This window comes from Otolemur garnettii, unplaced genomic scaffold, assembly GCF_000181295.1.
Source record: "Otolemur garnettii isolate 467f Iridium unplaced genomic scaffold, OtoGar3 scaffold00130, whole genome shotgun sequence".
Classification (NCBI taxonomy): domain Eukaryota; kingdom Metazoa; phylum Chordata; class Mammalia; order Primates; family Galagidae; genus Otolemur; species Otolemur garnettii.
The window spans coordinates 4835792-4852452 of record NW_003852525.1 but is presented as its reverse complement, the minus strand read 5'-3'; the positions used below and the strand labels follow the sequence as shown (position 1 = coordinate 4852452).

Sequence of the window (16661 nt, the reverse complement as noted above, 5' to 3'; positions counted from 1 at the left end):
AGGAGACTCGCTTGAGCCCGGGAGTTGGAGGTTGCTGTGAGCTGTGATGCCATGGCACTCTACCCAGGGGGATAGCTTGAGGCTCTGTCTCAAAATAAAATAAAATAAAATAAAAGTGGCCCCATAATAGAAATGCAAATATAAAACATATTCTTACTGAATACGCTAGAACTGAATTCAAGGAAGAGGAAAAGGCCTTCCTAAGGTTAAAGATGGTGGGTGGGGGTAAATAAGAACATTTCAGGCCAGGGGATCAGCATATTCCAAGATGTGGGAGAGGCTGGGCAGAGTGGCTCACGCTTATAATACTAACAACTCTGGGAGGTTGAGGTGGGTGGATCACCTGAGCTCAGGAGTTAGAGACCAGCCCAAGAAAGAGTGAGACCTGTCTCTACTAAAAAAAAAAAATTAGCTGTGCTTGCTTGGGCAGCACATATGCTAAAATTGGAATGACACACAGATTAGCATGGCCCCTGGGCAAAATGATACACAAATTTGTGATGTGTTCCATTAAAAAAAAAAAAATTAGCTGGGTGTGGTGCAGGTGCCTGTAGTCCCAGCTACTCAGGGGGCTGAGGCAGGAGGACTGCTTGAACCCAAGAGTTTGAGGTTGCTGTGAGCTATGATGCCACAGCACTCTACCCAGGGTGCAAGAGGGAGACTCTGTTGCAAAACAAAACAAAAGAAAAACAAAGATGTGTGTGTCCTTTGCAGGAAAAACAGTAATGCAATAGTCCTCCCTCACCCATGAAGGATACTTTCCAAGACCCCTAGTGGATGCCTGAAGCCTCAGAGAGCATTCAACTCCATACTCTTTCTTTCTTTTCTTTTCTTTTTTTTAAAAACAAGGTTTCTGTGTCTGTCCCCAGGGCTAGAGTGCAGTGGCATCATCATAGCTCACAGCAACACCCAACTCCCGGGCTCAAGCAATTGTTCTACCTCAGCCTTCTGAACCGCCATGACCACAGGTGTCTACCACTACACCTGGCTAATTTTTTAATTTTTTTGTGGAGATGGGGCCTCGCTCTTGCTCAGGCTAATCTCAAGCTCCTGACCTCAAGTTATCTTCCTGTTCCTTAGCCTCCCGAAGTGCTATGATCACAGGTGGGAGCCACTATGCTCAACCAACTCTATACAATTTATAGGATGTTTTTTCTTATATGTCACTTCTGATAAAGTAACTTAGGAATAGTAAGAGAGTAACAATAATAACTAATAATAAAGTATAACTATTATAGCAATACGCCAGTGTCACTACTGTGGCACTGTGGGGCCATTATGAAGAGTTACTTGAAGACAGCACGGTGACACCTCCTGATAACCAAGACGGATACCGAGTGACTAATGGACAGTTTGCGTTTATAGTGTGGACACCCCGCACACAGGGATGGTTCACGTGCTGGGCTGAGTGAAGTCAGACGGCTTGACACTTCTCGATGGTTCTCACAAGAGCGTGCAATTTCAAACTTATGAATTGTTACTTCTAAACTTTCCCACTTAATAGTTTTAGACCACGATTGACCTCAGGTTAACTGAAACCAAGAAAAGCGAAACTGTGGATTAGGGTGGGGGGTGCTACTGTACTTTTTACTGGTGTTGGGCTTCTCCTTCACAGATAGCTCTTATGCCCAGGATGCATTTTGATTTTCCCAATTAGCTTATTTATTTATTTATTTATTTTTGAGACAGAGTTTCAAGCTGTTGCTCTGGGTAGAGCACTGTGGCGTCACAGCTCACAGCAACCTCCATCTCAAGCGATCCTCTTGCCTCAGTTTTTCTATTTCTTTTTAAGTAGAGATGGGGGTCTTGTTTTTTGCTCAGGCTGGTCTTGAACTTGTGAGCTCAAGCAATCCACTCACCTCAGCCTCCCTGAGTGGTAGGATTACAGGCGTGAGCCACTGTGCCTGGACCCCAACAGGCTTCTGATCTAAGCTAGTCCTTCCATACATAAAGAAACTGAGGGTCACTTCTCTAAAGAAGACAGATGAATGGCTAACAAACATATGAAAAAATGGTCATCACCCCTAATTATTAGAGAAATGCAAATCAAAACCACCCTGAGACACCATCTAACCCCAGCGAGAAGGGCCCACATCACAAAATCTTAAAACTGCAGATGCTGGCGTGGATGTGGAGAGAAGGGGACACTTTTACACTGCTGGTGGGACTGCAAACTAATACAACCTTTTGGAAGGAAGTATGGAGAACCCTCAAAGAACTCAAGCTAGACCTCCCATTTGATCCTGCAATCCCATTACTGGGCATCTACCCAGAAGGAAAAAAAATCCTTTTCTCATAAGGACATTTGCACTAGGCTGTTTATTGCAAGTCAATTTACAATTGCCAAAATGTGGAAACAGCCTAAATGCCCCCCAACTCAGGAATGGATTAACAAGCTGTGGTATATGTACACCTTGGAATGCTATTCAGCCATTAAAAAAGATGGAGACTTTACAGCCTTTGTGTTAACCTGGATGGAAGTGGAACACATTCTTCTTAGTAAAGCATCATAAGAATGGAGAAGCTTGAATCCTGTGTACTCAATTTTGATATGAGGACAATTAATGACAATTAATGACACAGTGGGGGGTGGGGGAGGGAAGAAAAGAGACGAAAAGAAGGAGGGAGGGGTGGAGAAAGGAAGAGCAGAGAGAGGGAAGGAGGGAGGGGGCGGGGTCGTGGTGTGTGTCACACCTTTTGGGGGCAAGACATGATTGTAAGAGGGACTTTACCTAACAGATGCAATCAGTGTAACCTGGTTTCTTGTACCCTCAATGAATCCCCAACAATAAAAGAAACTGAGATTCAGTGAAGTTAAGCATCTTGTCCGAGGTCACAGCCTGGGAGTGGTGTGGCCCGGACACGAATCTAGTTCTCTGGCTGCAAACCCACCACTTTTCCCGTGCAACTGCGGCACCTCCCTCCATAACTCAGTACGGCCGAGGTGCTCTGTTTCATTGTGCTGTACTGGAGGGTAAAGGCAAGGAGGAAATGGAATCTTGAGAACTAGAGGCCTAGAGCACAGAGGATTTCCAGTGTTACACTACATGGATTAGCTGTCTACAAGTTACTGCAATGGAGAGAAGCCTCAGCATATTCTGGAGAAAAGCTGGCATCGTAAACAGGGGTCACGGCTTACCATTTCATACACAGGCCTCAAACGTTTCTGTGGTGTTATCTGACTGGTCCTGAGTATGCAGTTTGGGCTCGCACCCCAAATCTGTGAGGAGCCTCCTCCTCTCACGGAATGCTGGGCAGATGTTAACTCTATCGTAGCCAAGGGGCTAGTGTCCATTCCCGTCTTAAAATAGTACAGCCTGGGAACGCCAGCCCTTTGGATTGGGTTTTAATGTTTTCAAGTTAGTTCAACATGAAAGTCAGTACCTGAGAATGTTCTTGGTGTTTTATCCTGCAAATCATTACAAAGACTCTGTATACACAGGGATTATCCGCTGTGGCAGGAATCCTATGACAACGTTAAGAAGCAATGTTAACACTTTACTGTTTCGTTTTTTGAGACAGTGTGTGTTGCCCCAGGCTAGAGTGCTGTGGCGCCTTAGCTCACAGAAACTTCAACCCCCTGGGCTCAGGTGATCCTTCTGCCTCAGCCCCTTGAGCAGCTGGGACTACAGGTGCCTGCCACCATGCCCAGCTAGTTTTTCTAGTTTTAAAATTCACTTTATTTATTTTGACTGATTTTTTTTTTTTTGAGACAGTCTCACTTTGCTGCCTTGGGTAGAGTGCCGTAGCATCCTAGCTCACAGCAACCTCAAACTCTTTGGCTCAACTGAGCCTCTTGCCTCAGCCTCCTAAGAAGCTGGGACTATAGGTGCCTGCCACAAGGCCCAGCTAGTCTTTTTTTTTTTTTTAGACGGAGCCTCAAGCTATTCCCCTGGGTAGAGTGCTGTGGCATCACAGCTCACAGCAACCTCCAACTTCTGGGCTCAAGCGAGTCTCCTGCCTCAGCCTCCCAAGTAGCTGGGACTACAGGCGCCCGCCACAACGCCCAGCCATTTTTTGGTTGCAGCCATCATTGTTGTTTGGTGGGCCCGGGCTGGGGATTCGAACCCACCACCTTAGGTGTATGTGGCTGGCGCCTTAGCCACTTGAGCCACAGGCGCCGAGCCGGCCCAGCTAGTTTTTTTCAATTTTTAGTAGAGACGGGGTCTCGCTCTGGCTGGGGCTGGTCTCTAACTCCTGAGCCAGGCAATCCACTCGCCTCAGCCTCTCAGAGTGTTGGGATTACAGGCGTGAGCCACTGTGCCCAGCTTTTTCTATTTTTTTAGTAGAGAAGGGTCTTGTTCTTGCTCAGGCTGCAGTGTTAACATTTCATAAACACACCTGGGCAGATTCCAGCAATCCTTCCATTAGTGAACATGTTTTCTCTCTGGGATTACATATGTTTTAGATTTTCACCCTCATCTTGAGAGAAACTACCAGAAAGTGGAAAAGGTCCTGAATGGATGTATTTACTAAACTATAAAACCCAGAAGAAAGAGATCTGGCCCGCATATCTTTGCGGCCTGCTTTCTTGACACACCGTCCTAATCTCTGAGCTCGAGCCTTGATGAATTCCCCACAGCTCTTCGAGGGTGTCCCGCTTTCCCTAAATCCTAACATTTGCACAAGCCATCCCTTTTTCCAGAACATTCCATTTCCCACTCCTGATTAGGCGCCTGGTTGATGATTAGACATCCCTTAGAGCTCACTGAGTCAACTCACCTTTTACGTGACAAGCCTCCTTTGACCCTTCCCCGCCCTCCTCCACTCCTTATTCCTCTCCTCGCCCCCCTTTAGTGTAGGGGCTTCCTTCTTGGTTATTTCATTTATTTATTTTGTTAGACAGGGTTTTGCTCTGTCACCCAGGCTAGAGTGTGGTGGCATCATCAAAGTTCATTGCAACTTCAAACTCCTGGGCTCAAACGGCCCTCCTGCCTTAGCTTCCCAAGTAGCTGGGACTACAGGTGGGAGCCACTTTGCCCAGCTAGTTTTTTAAATTTTTTAGAGAGATGAGGTCTCACTCTTGCCCTCAAACTCTTGGCCTCTAGTGATCCTCTCTCCTTGGCCTCCCAGAGTGCTAGGATTATAGGCATGAGCCATCATCCCCACCCTCCTTCTTGATTCTCATATGGTCTCTTGATTGGCCCTTACAGTATTTTTTCTTTCTTTTTTTTTTTTTTGGCCAGGGCTGGGTTTGAACCCGCCACCTCCGGCATATGGGACCTGTGCCCTACTTCTTTGAGCCACAGGTGCCGCACCCCTTACAGTATTTTCACAACGCATTAGAGCTGTCAGCACACCTCATTAGACTGTGAGCTCAATGCTGACAAGGATCTCTTGTTTTATTCAGTGACTCGAAGCTTAGCACTGATAGCAAGGTGTTGAGTAGTTGAGTGAACTAAAGCCTCTACCAAAATACACACCAGGCTTCCTATTTTCATGTGAAGTTAAAGCAGCAAGGGTTCAGGACCCTTGGAAGAGACTGGCTTTCTTTGTTGTTAATTATTAGAAAGACCTGGGGGCTCTGGACTAGGCCGGACATTGCTAAATATGACTATTTCTCCCCTAGGGTTCAGATATGGACACATTTTAGCATTTAGAAAAGGTTAAAGTGCAGAAATTTTGATACTGTGACCTATCCAAAAACCGATCCTCAGCCGTTCGTAGGTACAAATAGGTCAATGTTTAAGTATGCCCTTTTTATGGTCCTGACTCAGCCACTCAACCAGAGCATAAAACGACTAGAGCTGCTGATTCCACATTTTTATACTTACGCTCACACAGATCCTATGTTTAAAATCTATAAAAAAGGAGTACCCCCATTTTAAAGGCTAAAACCCAGGAGACAAAAGATAAAGACTGGCTCTGTAGCAAAATATTTCTTTAGTAGTCAATTTATAAGAGTTAAAAATCCGGGGTCATTGGTCAGATTTTTTAGTAGGAGAAACCAGTGTAAAGTTTGGGGCAACTATTTAAAAGTGCAGAAATGCAATTCTCAGTTGACAAGCAATAAAATTAGATTGCAAAAGAGGGATTTAAAAGAAACAAGCTGGCGGGGTGCTGTGGCTCATGCCTATAATTCTAACACTCTGGGAGGTCGAGGAAGGAGGATCCCTTGAGCTCAGGAGTTCAAGACCAGCTTGAGCAAGAGCTAGATCCTGTCTCTACTAAAAATAGAAAAATTAGTTGGGCATCCTGGTGGGTACCTGTTGTCTCTAGACTGAGGAAACTGAGGCACGATGATCATTTTTTTTTTTTTTTTTGAGACAGAGCCTCAAGCTGTTGCCCTGGGTAGAGTGCTGTGATGTCACAGCTCACAGTAATCTCAAACTCTTGGGCTCAAGCGATTCTCTTGCCTCAGTCTCCCAAGTAGCTGGGATTACAGGCACCTGCCACAATGCCTGGCTATTTTTTTTGGTTGTAGTTGTCATTGCTGTTTGGCAGGCCCAGGCTGGATTCGAACCCATCAGCTCTGATGTATGTGGCTGGCGCCTTAGCCGCTTGAGCTACAGGCCCTATCCAGGATGATCACTTGAACCCAGGAGTTGGAGATTGCTGTGAGCTCGGCTGATGCCATGGCACTCTACCCAGGGTGAGTAAGACTCTTTAAAAACACACACACACAAAAAAACAACCGGCAAAGCACAAGCTCCAGTTATACAAAGATGATGTTAAAATATTTAAATGGGGATTTAAGTGAAAAACATCAACAGAAGTATGTTTACCAACAGCAAAGAAAAAGTGCTGATTCCATAATGTAGAGGGAAGCTCTCCCTCAGGGACAGGCTCCCGTGCGGTGGGTGAGGAGAGAGAGTGCGGAGACTTCCCTCTTGTGGAAAATACATTCTTCCCCATTAATATTTTCATATTCCTAAATTATTGTACAACCCATGAACTGCAGAGCGGATGGGTTCTGAGCTGCATCTTGTCCAAATCGCATAGAAGAGGCCTTGGGGGTTAAGTATTTGCCTAAGCTCATTCCTAGATGATGGCAGAAAAGGAATCAGAGTTCTATGAATTCATCTTGCCCTTAATTAATAACACAGCGAGAGCGTGCTCTGTGCTCAATCGCTGGCCACCATTTCAACAGTGTGAGGCTGAGAGAGCAGAAAGGCGCTGAGGAAACCCTTAAGCTCCACAGCCCCATTTCCCAGGCAGATGGTCCGCAGACGCTTTAGTCCTGGGAATCCTTTCAATTTGCACGAATGAAACATGGACTAAGAAGATAGGGAAGGTTCCAGGAACGTAATTCCCCAAATTCTCTTGGGTCTTGGATTTGGAAATCTGCAGCCTGTTCTGGAATTTGGGAACAGCACAGACGGTCCTGGGGAGAGCTCCCCCCTCCATGTGACCTCAGCCCACGCAGGGAGGCTCCCAGGTGCCAGCTCGCCCACGGGCTGTGGCTGAGACAGAAAAACAAAGACATAAAAACCCTCCCCAAACACACACAGAAGCAAAGCCTATCTTCCTGTCTTCCTGCGTTCTCTGCCAAGAGGGCTGGAGCAAAGGAGATGAGTTTGGGCCACTGATTCATCCATCCAGACAAATAAACTCAGTCTACGGAGGCGAGGAGTGCAACGGAAGAAGCAAACAAGAGTTTGGCTTTGGAAAGGGGCTCTGGAGAAAGCACAGATGCCATCCCTGGAATCTAACTCCACAATGAGAAGAGAAAAGGGCTTCCTCTTACAGTGTGGAGAATGGAAAACGCCAAGAGCCGAGGGGCAGCTCCAGCAGCTGGCCGCCAAGATGTCACCACCAAGATGTCCCTCTCCTCCCACTGGGTTCCGAGCCAGCTCCCTGCTGGACCAAAGGAGCCTCTTTGCCGAGCCTTGGGGCACTGTTCTGTTCAGTGGCAAACAGCTAAGATACAAATCTTAGCTATAAATAGCTATAAAGCGCTTTGTCCAGGATTTCCAAGCTCTTGGGCTGGGCTGGGGCTGGGGCTTCCAGCCTTGTGCCTTGGTCAAAGCCACTTTCCACATCTGCATCCCTTCTCTGGTAGGGCCCCTCGCCTCAAATCTGACACACTGTCCAGTGACAACTTACTCCCTTCCCATTTCTCTACTCACAGTGGGCTGCCAGATGACTCTCACTGTTGGCTGGCCTATTGTCCCTGGCTCCCAGCCCACGCACCCCCTACAGGTGTGCGTTTGTGTTGACACTGCAGTCTCTCTCTCTCTCTCTCTGTCCCCCACTCACTAGAGTATCTAGCCCAGGTCCTGTTCACCTTTCTGCTGCACAGAAGCCCCATCCCCTCACCCAACTCCCCCTTTTCAGGTAGAGCTTGGTCCTACTCCTCTTGAGTGGAGCTAGACTTACTGATGTTCTAGTGACTTGCTTGAACAAAATGTGGCGGGAGACAGGAGGTGTGACTACTGAGACTAGATCCTAAAAAGCACTGCAGCTTCCTGCTTAAACTTTTTCTTAGGTCACTTGCTCTGGGAGCAGCCAGCTGCCATGTTGTTAGGATGCTCAATCAGCACAGAGCAAGGAGGTGCGACTGCACGTTCTCGGGATAACAGCCAAGCCAGTGAGTCTGCTGGACTCAGACCACAGTCCTGTTGCTGTCTTTCCTACAGCCTCAAGAGCTTCATGAGTTCCACCTCGAGCCAGAATTCCAAAGCTAAGCTATTCCCAATTTTTTTACCCACAAAAATTTTATGATGTTTTTTATTTTTTTGATTATTTATAAGATAATAAAATTTGTTTTAGGTTATTAAGTTTTAGACCAGCAATTTTAAACCCGTGTGCTATGAGAAGATCTTAGGTATTTCTCAAAACATTTTTAAAGATCATTAGTGAAATTATTTTCAGAACAAGTTCAAAGCACAGCAAATATATTCTTTGTTTCACTTTTTTTTGATCAGCATAATTTCATAATTTCCATAATTATGAAAATTTTCATTATGAATTATGAAATTTTTCACAAATCTGCATATCCACCCCCATCACTAGGTCTTATTATTGGGGTAGGGCTTATATTTAACAAATGCATAGAAATCCTGCTAGGGCTTATTTTGGGGTAGGTCTTATTTTGGGGAAAACCTGGTATCTAATTCTCCCTGCACCAAAGATGTGTAGACACAACACCCAAGGGAAAAGGGCAAAACAGAGGCCAGTGGAGCCTGAGCTAAGCGTGAGCTAATACATAGACAGGAGGGCCACAGGACACATCAAGAGTGGCAGAAAAAATACAGAAGACTGAGATACTATTCTGTAGCACATGATCGGGATAAAAGATGAGGCGCAAACACACACTGTCGTACACTTTCCACGGAAAGGAGGAGCAAAGTACTAAAAGCTGGGGATGACATGGGAAGCCTTCACTGTCACAGTGCATGCTCCTGATTACAGTGTCAGGTAGTAAACCACCACAGGGGGATGTGGATTAGCTGCAGGCACTGAGGGAAGTGAAACTCTGGATATACAAAGAGAAATGGATACATACAGTTTCAATCTAGAACATGCGCTCAGTCTCTCCAGGGCACTGCCAACCCAGGCAGGCCTCCTCTGCAGTCTCTCTCCTCAACTGAATACTTTCATACATTAAAAGCAAGTTCTGAAGCTTTCCATGACTACTTTTTGGAGGCAGGCTCCTTCTGAAGGTCATCAGAGAAATCACACCGCTACCAGGAAGCCTTTTGGGCCAGGACTGGAGAAACACTCTGAGTGGGGAAACCAGACCAGTGGGCGGGCTCCATCAGGCCTTCACCCCCAGGCCTCCCTGGATGGCGTTTCCAGGAGTCAGGACCCTGCCATGTCCTCTCTCAGCGTGCCTTCAAGACAGAATCTCACCAAGACACTGCTGAATTGCTGGGTAAAGAGACTCAGCGTGGCTGGGAAGCTTGACTGCTTGTCTGGCCATTGGGGGCTGGAGGGGGCAGGGGAGAAAGACAGCAGAGAAGCAGAGAGAAGCCAGGCAGGAGACACATGTCGGGCCACCACGGGACCTTCCAGTTACTGAGATTTCTCTCTTTCTAGGTGATTAAGATTCCTCACAACGAAGCAAAATGGAAGGTATTTGGGTCAGCACCAGTTCTCTTTGTGTTTCCTTGGGAATCTTGGGCCACTCTTTCCCTCTTTCTTCTAGAAGTTCTCCCAGAATGGGGCCATTTTTCCCTTAAAATGTTGACTGGACCCATAATGTTGTAATGTATAATGTTGTCTTATTAAGAAAGTAATTTTAGGCCAGGTGTGGTGGCTCATACCTGTCATCCTAGCACTCTGGGAGGCAAAGGTTGGTACATTACTTGAGCTCAGGAGTTTAAGACCAGCCTGAGCAAGAGCAAGGTCCCATCTCTACTAAAAATAGAAAAACTAACCAGCACTGTGGCAGGTGCCTGTAGTCCCAGCTACTCAGGAGGCTGAGGCAGGAGGATTGCTTGGGCCTAGGAGTTTGAGGTTGCTGTGAGCTGTGATGCCACAGCACTCTACCCAGGGCAACAGAGTGAGATTCTGTCTCAAAAAGAGAGAGAGAGAGAGACAGAGAGAGAAAGTAATTTTATAAAGAAGAGGCTGGTTTAAATAAAAACCCAAAGAGATACACAATGTTAGACGGAGCTGTTTCTGTGCCGTCTCTCCTACCCTCTCACGTCCCAACTTAAAAAAAAAAGTCTCGTTTCCTATTCTTTTAACACAGATTCTGTGTGTCTGTGCATTTCCATTAGGGTCAACAAATCCAAAGAAAAAGTACATTTCCTGCCGAAAATCACATGTAACCAATTCCTCTGGGGACAGAAAAAAAAGTGCAAACCAGTTAAAAAGATGAGTTTGTGGGAGGAAGAAGTCAGTCCCCACATCAGTCCTCCGCATCATCCTCTAGTTAAATGAGGTAGATGCCCCAGGCCACGTTTATAATGATGGAATATTCTCAGTCTCTTCCTGCCGGCAGGAACCATGAGCTTTCTCAAATCAAACACGCAAAATGCAAAACCAAAAGCTTATAAAGAGACCTTTGTTTTCTCTTCCAAATGTCTATGACAGCTCAAACCAGCTTGTGAACTGGTGGGAGGATAGATGACCAGCATGCACCAGGGTGTTCTTCTGACTGATTAAGCTTGATAAATCTTAAAAAAAAATTGTGATCAATCTTGTTATCAGCATTGAATGGTACAACACACACATTGCGATGCATTATGTAATTTATTGCAATACAACTTCTAATTAAAAAGGTCCATTCATGGCTAGGCGAGGTGGCTCACGCCTATAATCCTGGCACTTGGGAGGCTGAGGTGGGTGGATTGCCTGAGCTCACGGGTTCAAGACCAGCTTGAGCAAAAGTGAGACCTGTCTGTAAAAGTAGCTGGGTGTTGTGGTGTGATGGGTGCCTGTAGTCCCAGCTACTTGGGAGGCTGAGGCAAGAGAATTGCTTAAGGCCAAGAGTTTGAGGTTGCTGTGAGCGATGATGCCATAGCACACTCTACTGAGGGCAACAAATTAAGTCTCTGTCTCCAAAAATAAATAAATAAATAAATAAATAAATAGAATCTTCAACAGCCTTTGGAAAGCCCCTTCTGGTTCATCAGTCTGTTTCATGCTGTCAGTGCTGCCCTTGAAGACACATACACCTCCGCCAATCAGGAGAGTTCTGCATGTGTTAGAAGGATCAGCCCCCACCCCCATCCCCACCCCCACCACTTGGGGCTTTCACACCTGGCGTGTCTAGCTCTTTCCTCCGTCTGTAATGACACACAAACGTTCCCTTTCAGTCTGACAAATGCAGCTGGCTCCTGACCACTTAGGCTTAGCCTAAGCGGCCCTGGCCCTCCAACACTGGCCACGTTGCAATACACAAGAAAGACGACCTCCCTTTATTTTTCCCTGGGTGGTCACTGCGTGGGTGGGGGGTCCTCTAATGGCACACAATGGGCCATCAGGCCCCCCAGCACTCAGTGCAGCAGAAGGGCCTAGCCTCTGTCAGTGTCAGCTCAGCCTAAGGGGGACATACTGGTCTTGCCATGGCAGGCTTGGCCCTGGGGGGCAGCAGGACACTCAAAAAGGCAGGTCCACATGAACTTTCAAAACTCTGAGTCTGCTTAGGAGAGCTTTTCTTTTCGAGACAGAGCCTCACTTTATTGCCCTCGGTAGACGGCCGTGGTGTCACAGCTCACAGCAATCTCCAACTCCTGGGCCTAGGCGATTCTCTTGCGGGACCACAGGCGCCCGCCACAACGCCCAGACATTTTTTTTTTTTTTTGCAGTTTGGCTGGGGCCAGGTTCCAACCCACCACCCTTGGTATATGGGGCTGGCACCCTACCTACTGAGTCATAGGCGCCACCCAGGAGGGCTTTTCTTGAACAGATTTTTTCCCTAAGAATTAGGCACCCCGCTTGGGAAAAGGAAGCTGGTTATAAGGAATGCCTCAGAATTGCTCCAGATCTCTGGCTCCTGAGGCCAGAGTAGGATGGGCCTTAGGGCAGCTCCCTAAGCTTCTACAGATGCACAGTAACCAGCCAGGGCATAAGCACTGTCACCACCATGGCCACCTCCATAACCCCCCCACCCCCACCCCATTGGTGGAGAACTTTGTAAAGTGTGTTCTCTTATTTGACCTTCAGCACAGCTCTGTGGAGCTGATCCCTATGGTCACGATTGCACCAAGGGGAGGAAAAGGGGAGGGGCAGGAGAAAGAGTGGGGCAGGACAGGAGGACACCATGACTCAGCCAGGGCCAGCAGCCCACCTGGCCACTACCAGCAAGAATAAGCAAGTCTCCAACTCGCCAGGCCCAGTTTCCTCTTTGGAAAGAGCATCTCCAACCCAGGAAAAACCAGTGGATTGTTTCTGCCCTGTCTTCCCTTTCTCTCTCCCACCTGCTTCCAAAGATGTTAAAAAGGAAAAAGAAGCCCCATGCGGCATCTGATTCTGCTTCCCACTTCGGCCAGCTCCAAAGCACCAGGCCTCATGCATTTCCCATCTCCCCACAGCACTCACGTCTCCCCTGCAGCCTGAGTCCAGGGCCATAATCTGCTCCGTCCAACCCTTCCCTGCCCTCCCTCTAGCTCTTAAAGTTGGAGGAAGACCCTTCTTTACAGCACCCCTTGCCTCTGTTCTATTTATGCCATTCCAATAACCAAGCTCTTTCTACTTTTCATTCTTATCTATGTATTTCTAACAGACAACCAGGTCCTTGGACTGAGCTCTTTTAAAAGACCTTTTGAGATAGCTTGCTTCTTTTAAGTCCCTCAATTAAAAGAGAAGAGATACAGCTCCCCCATGAAAAACAGCCACCAGCACCCAAGGTCCCTCATGCTTCAGGAATTTAAATAGGACTTCAGCTGGCATAATCCGTGTTAAAACAATACAGCATTACTTACTTTGAATGCACTAGATTACCTCAGGGTAGAGTTGTGTTTTATAGACGTTAGTAAATCTGGTTGGAATGCAACAAGAAAACAGTCTGTGTGTGTGTGTGTGTGGGGGGGGGCTGTGCCCGTCGGACCCTTGACTGATCACATTTCAGAGCCTGGTGCTTTGCTGGAGGGCATCTTCCTTCAAAACCAGGCAATCCGATTACTCAGAGCCTTCTCTGCACACCAGGGCTTTGAAGGAATTTGATGGTTTGCGAATTCAAAGCTGCAAATTAAAAACCCACAAATAAGACTTGAATCCATTTATTCATGGTAAAGTGAATACAGCTTTGAAAAGTCTGTCCTCATTAGGGTCATTTTAGTGCAATCTGTGATCCGCTGAACTAGCCTCTTGCTCACTAGAGGAGGCCCGTTTTCTAACACGAGCTCTGTCTTAAAAGGACCCCAGAGATACCGTAGAATAATATGAGCTGGAGTGAATGTCTTTTTCAAGAACATTTCATTGTTTTCTTAATCAGTGTTATTTTTATTTTGCCAGGTTTAAGATACCTTCTCCTCCACTAGAATGCGTTAAAATAAACCTGGCCCTGCAGGGCTGAGCAAAGCTTCCCCATTCACAGAAGAATGTCCGTTCCTCTAAGCCTGGGGAGGTTTCCTAACTAATGAACTAGAACATTGTCAGATGTCTGGTTGCCAAGCAATATATTAAAGTGCTTTTCTAATGAGATTCCTGCAAGGTAACCATAAAACCATAAAAAGCACACTAAGCTTCAGTGAAGCAAGAAACATTTTTAAAAAATAACCAAATGCCTCTGAGGACAACAACAGGTCAGCACAGCAGCTGAAAAAGCTTAAAAGAATTGGACAAGTAGAAAAATAAAGTCCAAATAATTTTCACATCTGAAGAAAAGGGTGGACACAGGGCAGAGTAAAGTAGAAGGTAAAGCAAAATAAAGCCACCTGAAAATCTCAATGTCTGACCTTCAATGTCTCCCTCCCACTCATCCTTGTCTATTTGTAACATGGATGTATCACATACATAGCTACAGAGGGGCCCTATCTTGAAAAGATGGAACACTTCTTTATTTTTAGAACTTGTGAGAAGTTAGGAATATTATATAGAACTCTTGAATACCAAGAATCTTATTGCAATCAGCCCAGGCTGCTGTAAGAAATATTAGGCATGGGCGGCTTAATCAACTGAAACTTGTTTCTTGCAGCTCTGGAGGATGGGAAGTCCAAGATCAGGATCAGGTGCTGGTGAGGGCCCACTTCTTGGCTTATAGACAGCTACCTTCTTGCTGTGTCCTCACTTGTTGCAGAGAGAGAGATGATTTCTCTTCTTTTTATAAGGGCACTAATCCCACTCTTGAGGGCCCCACCCTTGTGAACTAATCACTTCTCTATGGCTGTACTTCCTAATACTGTAGCTCAGAGAATTAATTCTCCAATGGCAGGAATTTAGGGAGGATGTGTTCAGTCCACAGCAGATGTTTTTCCCTTGGCTCCCATTTGTCACTCCACCTCCATTATTTAACCCTGGCGTCTCTCTGACATCATTGAGGCTAAGAAGCTATGAAGCCAGTCATCCTGGTCAGCCTGGTGTGAGCCCTTGGCTTCAGTATGCTCTGTACTGATATGACCAGCAGGACCATGGGGTCCTGCTCAAGAGGTTAAGAATAGAAATGAGACATTAAAGGCCGGTATGGGTCTGAAAACTAACACAGAAGGTGATGTGGGTGCTCAGCTCAAGAAGAGAAGCCTGGGGTGGGGAGAAGCCTGTTCAATACCTTCTACATCTGATGGGATGGCATGTCAGGGAATGAGCAGTCTTCACTTTAGTTACTGCACAGGGAAGAATTAAGCTCAGAAGATCATTACATATTTAAGGTCAAGGTACTGACATGTATCTGCAGTTACAGATGTCCAACAATAAACAGACTTCCTTAAAATGCAGCCATGTGTACATGAGCAACCCCCAAGGGTTGTCAGAGATATCCCCTTCATCTTACAATTTCAATCAAATCCAATCAAACGATGGATTGATTCCAAAGGGAGTTTTTGTTTATTACTTAATATTATCATTTCTTTTACACAGCTAGTCTCACTAGTACTGAAAAATGGTTTATTGAAGACCTATAGGATTAAAGTATTGTCCAAGATGCTCTGGATTTATACAGAAGAAGCAAAGCTGAATAAGGCGTGTATTCGTGGATATTGTGTATTTGCTTGGAGTAGATGGGAGAACACATTACAGTGGGCCTTCCTTTGCAGTGGAGTCTCGACAGAAGCATGTTTTTCTCCCTATTTACAGAACTTTACTGACCTTTAGTGAAGTTCTTTAGTGAACTTTCCATTCACTGAAAGAAAATACCTCCGGAAGGCACCCTTTCACGTCACATGATCTACCCTGATTTATTTTATATTAACAATGTGGTTAAATATAAAAGGATTAAAAGGCAGCTTATCTAACTTCATGCTGAGCAAAAGCGAGTCCAAAACAGTGACCATATATCCACAGAATAATTCCCACAGGATATGTTTTCCAGGTAAATCATACGTGTCTGGCTCTTGCTCAGGCTGGTCTCAGGCAGTCCTCCCACCTCAGCCTCCCAGAGTGCTAGGATCATAGGTCTGGACCACTATGCCTGGCAAAACATCTTACCTTTATTGGGCCCGTGATATAAATACGCATTGCCTATTCATTTGTGTGTTGAGGGTTTAAAAAAAGATTGGCTCTGTCACGTTCCTTTGGGTTGAGTGCAGACTGAGTCCCTGTAGCGCTGGCTAATCCAGAGCCCTGAGCACAGGCAGCCATTCCAGAAATGCTTCTGGATGATAACTAGGAGATTTCCCTAACAACGGAAAGTTCCCAACAGAGTTGACAGGGCTGGAGAGGACCAGCTCCACCACCCCTCCCGCCAACTTGGGACCTGCCACCTGGGAAGAGCTGGCTCCTGTCCACAGGGTTCCCAATCCTCCTGCTGCAGTTGCCTGTTTCTCTTTGTCCCGAGTGTCCCTGTTCAGCACTGATGATGAATGCCTTCCATGGACGGGGAAGAAAAATGACCTTGCGGTCCTTGCAAGTGGGGATCATTTATTCTGTCTACAAAAGAAGCACACAACTCTCTGGCTCAGCTCAGAGTATTTTCTCATTGTGGTCTTGGTAAATACCATCCCTTCTTCAGGCAAAGTTCACATTGCCTAGTAATCTCCATTTTTGTTTTTTGAAAAAGAAAGCGAATTGCAGGAGCCTTACTGCATGTTGTGATGCTAAAATTCACATCCTGCTGTACTTTATTAGTAAAATCCTTTTATTCCCCACATTTCAACAGCGCTGGACGAGATGCA

The 16661-nt window shown here is 46.1% G+C and overlaps 1 protein-coding gene and 1 non-coding gene across 2 annotated transcripts in view; one reads left to right on the top strand and one right to left on the bottom strand.

The window, feature by feature from the left end:
- The window catches only part of IGFBP7 (insulin like growth factor binding protein 7), a 72099-nt gene that overhangs the window by 28016 nt on the left and 27422 nt on the right, over positions 1-16661 (bottom strand). The window lies entirely within an intron of this gene.
- LOC111727912 lies at positions 415-517 on the top strand. Its single transcript, XR_002775340.1, has one exon. It is a non-coding gene; the product is annotated as a U6 spliceosomal RNA (small nuclear RNA).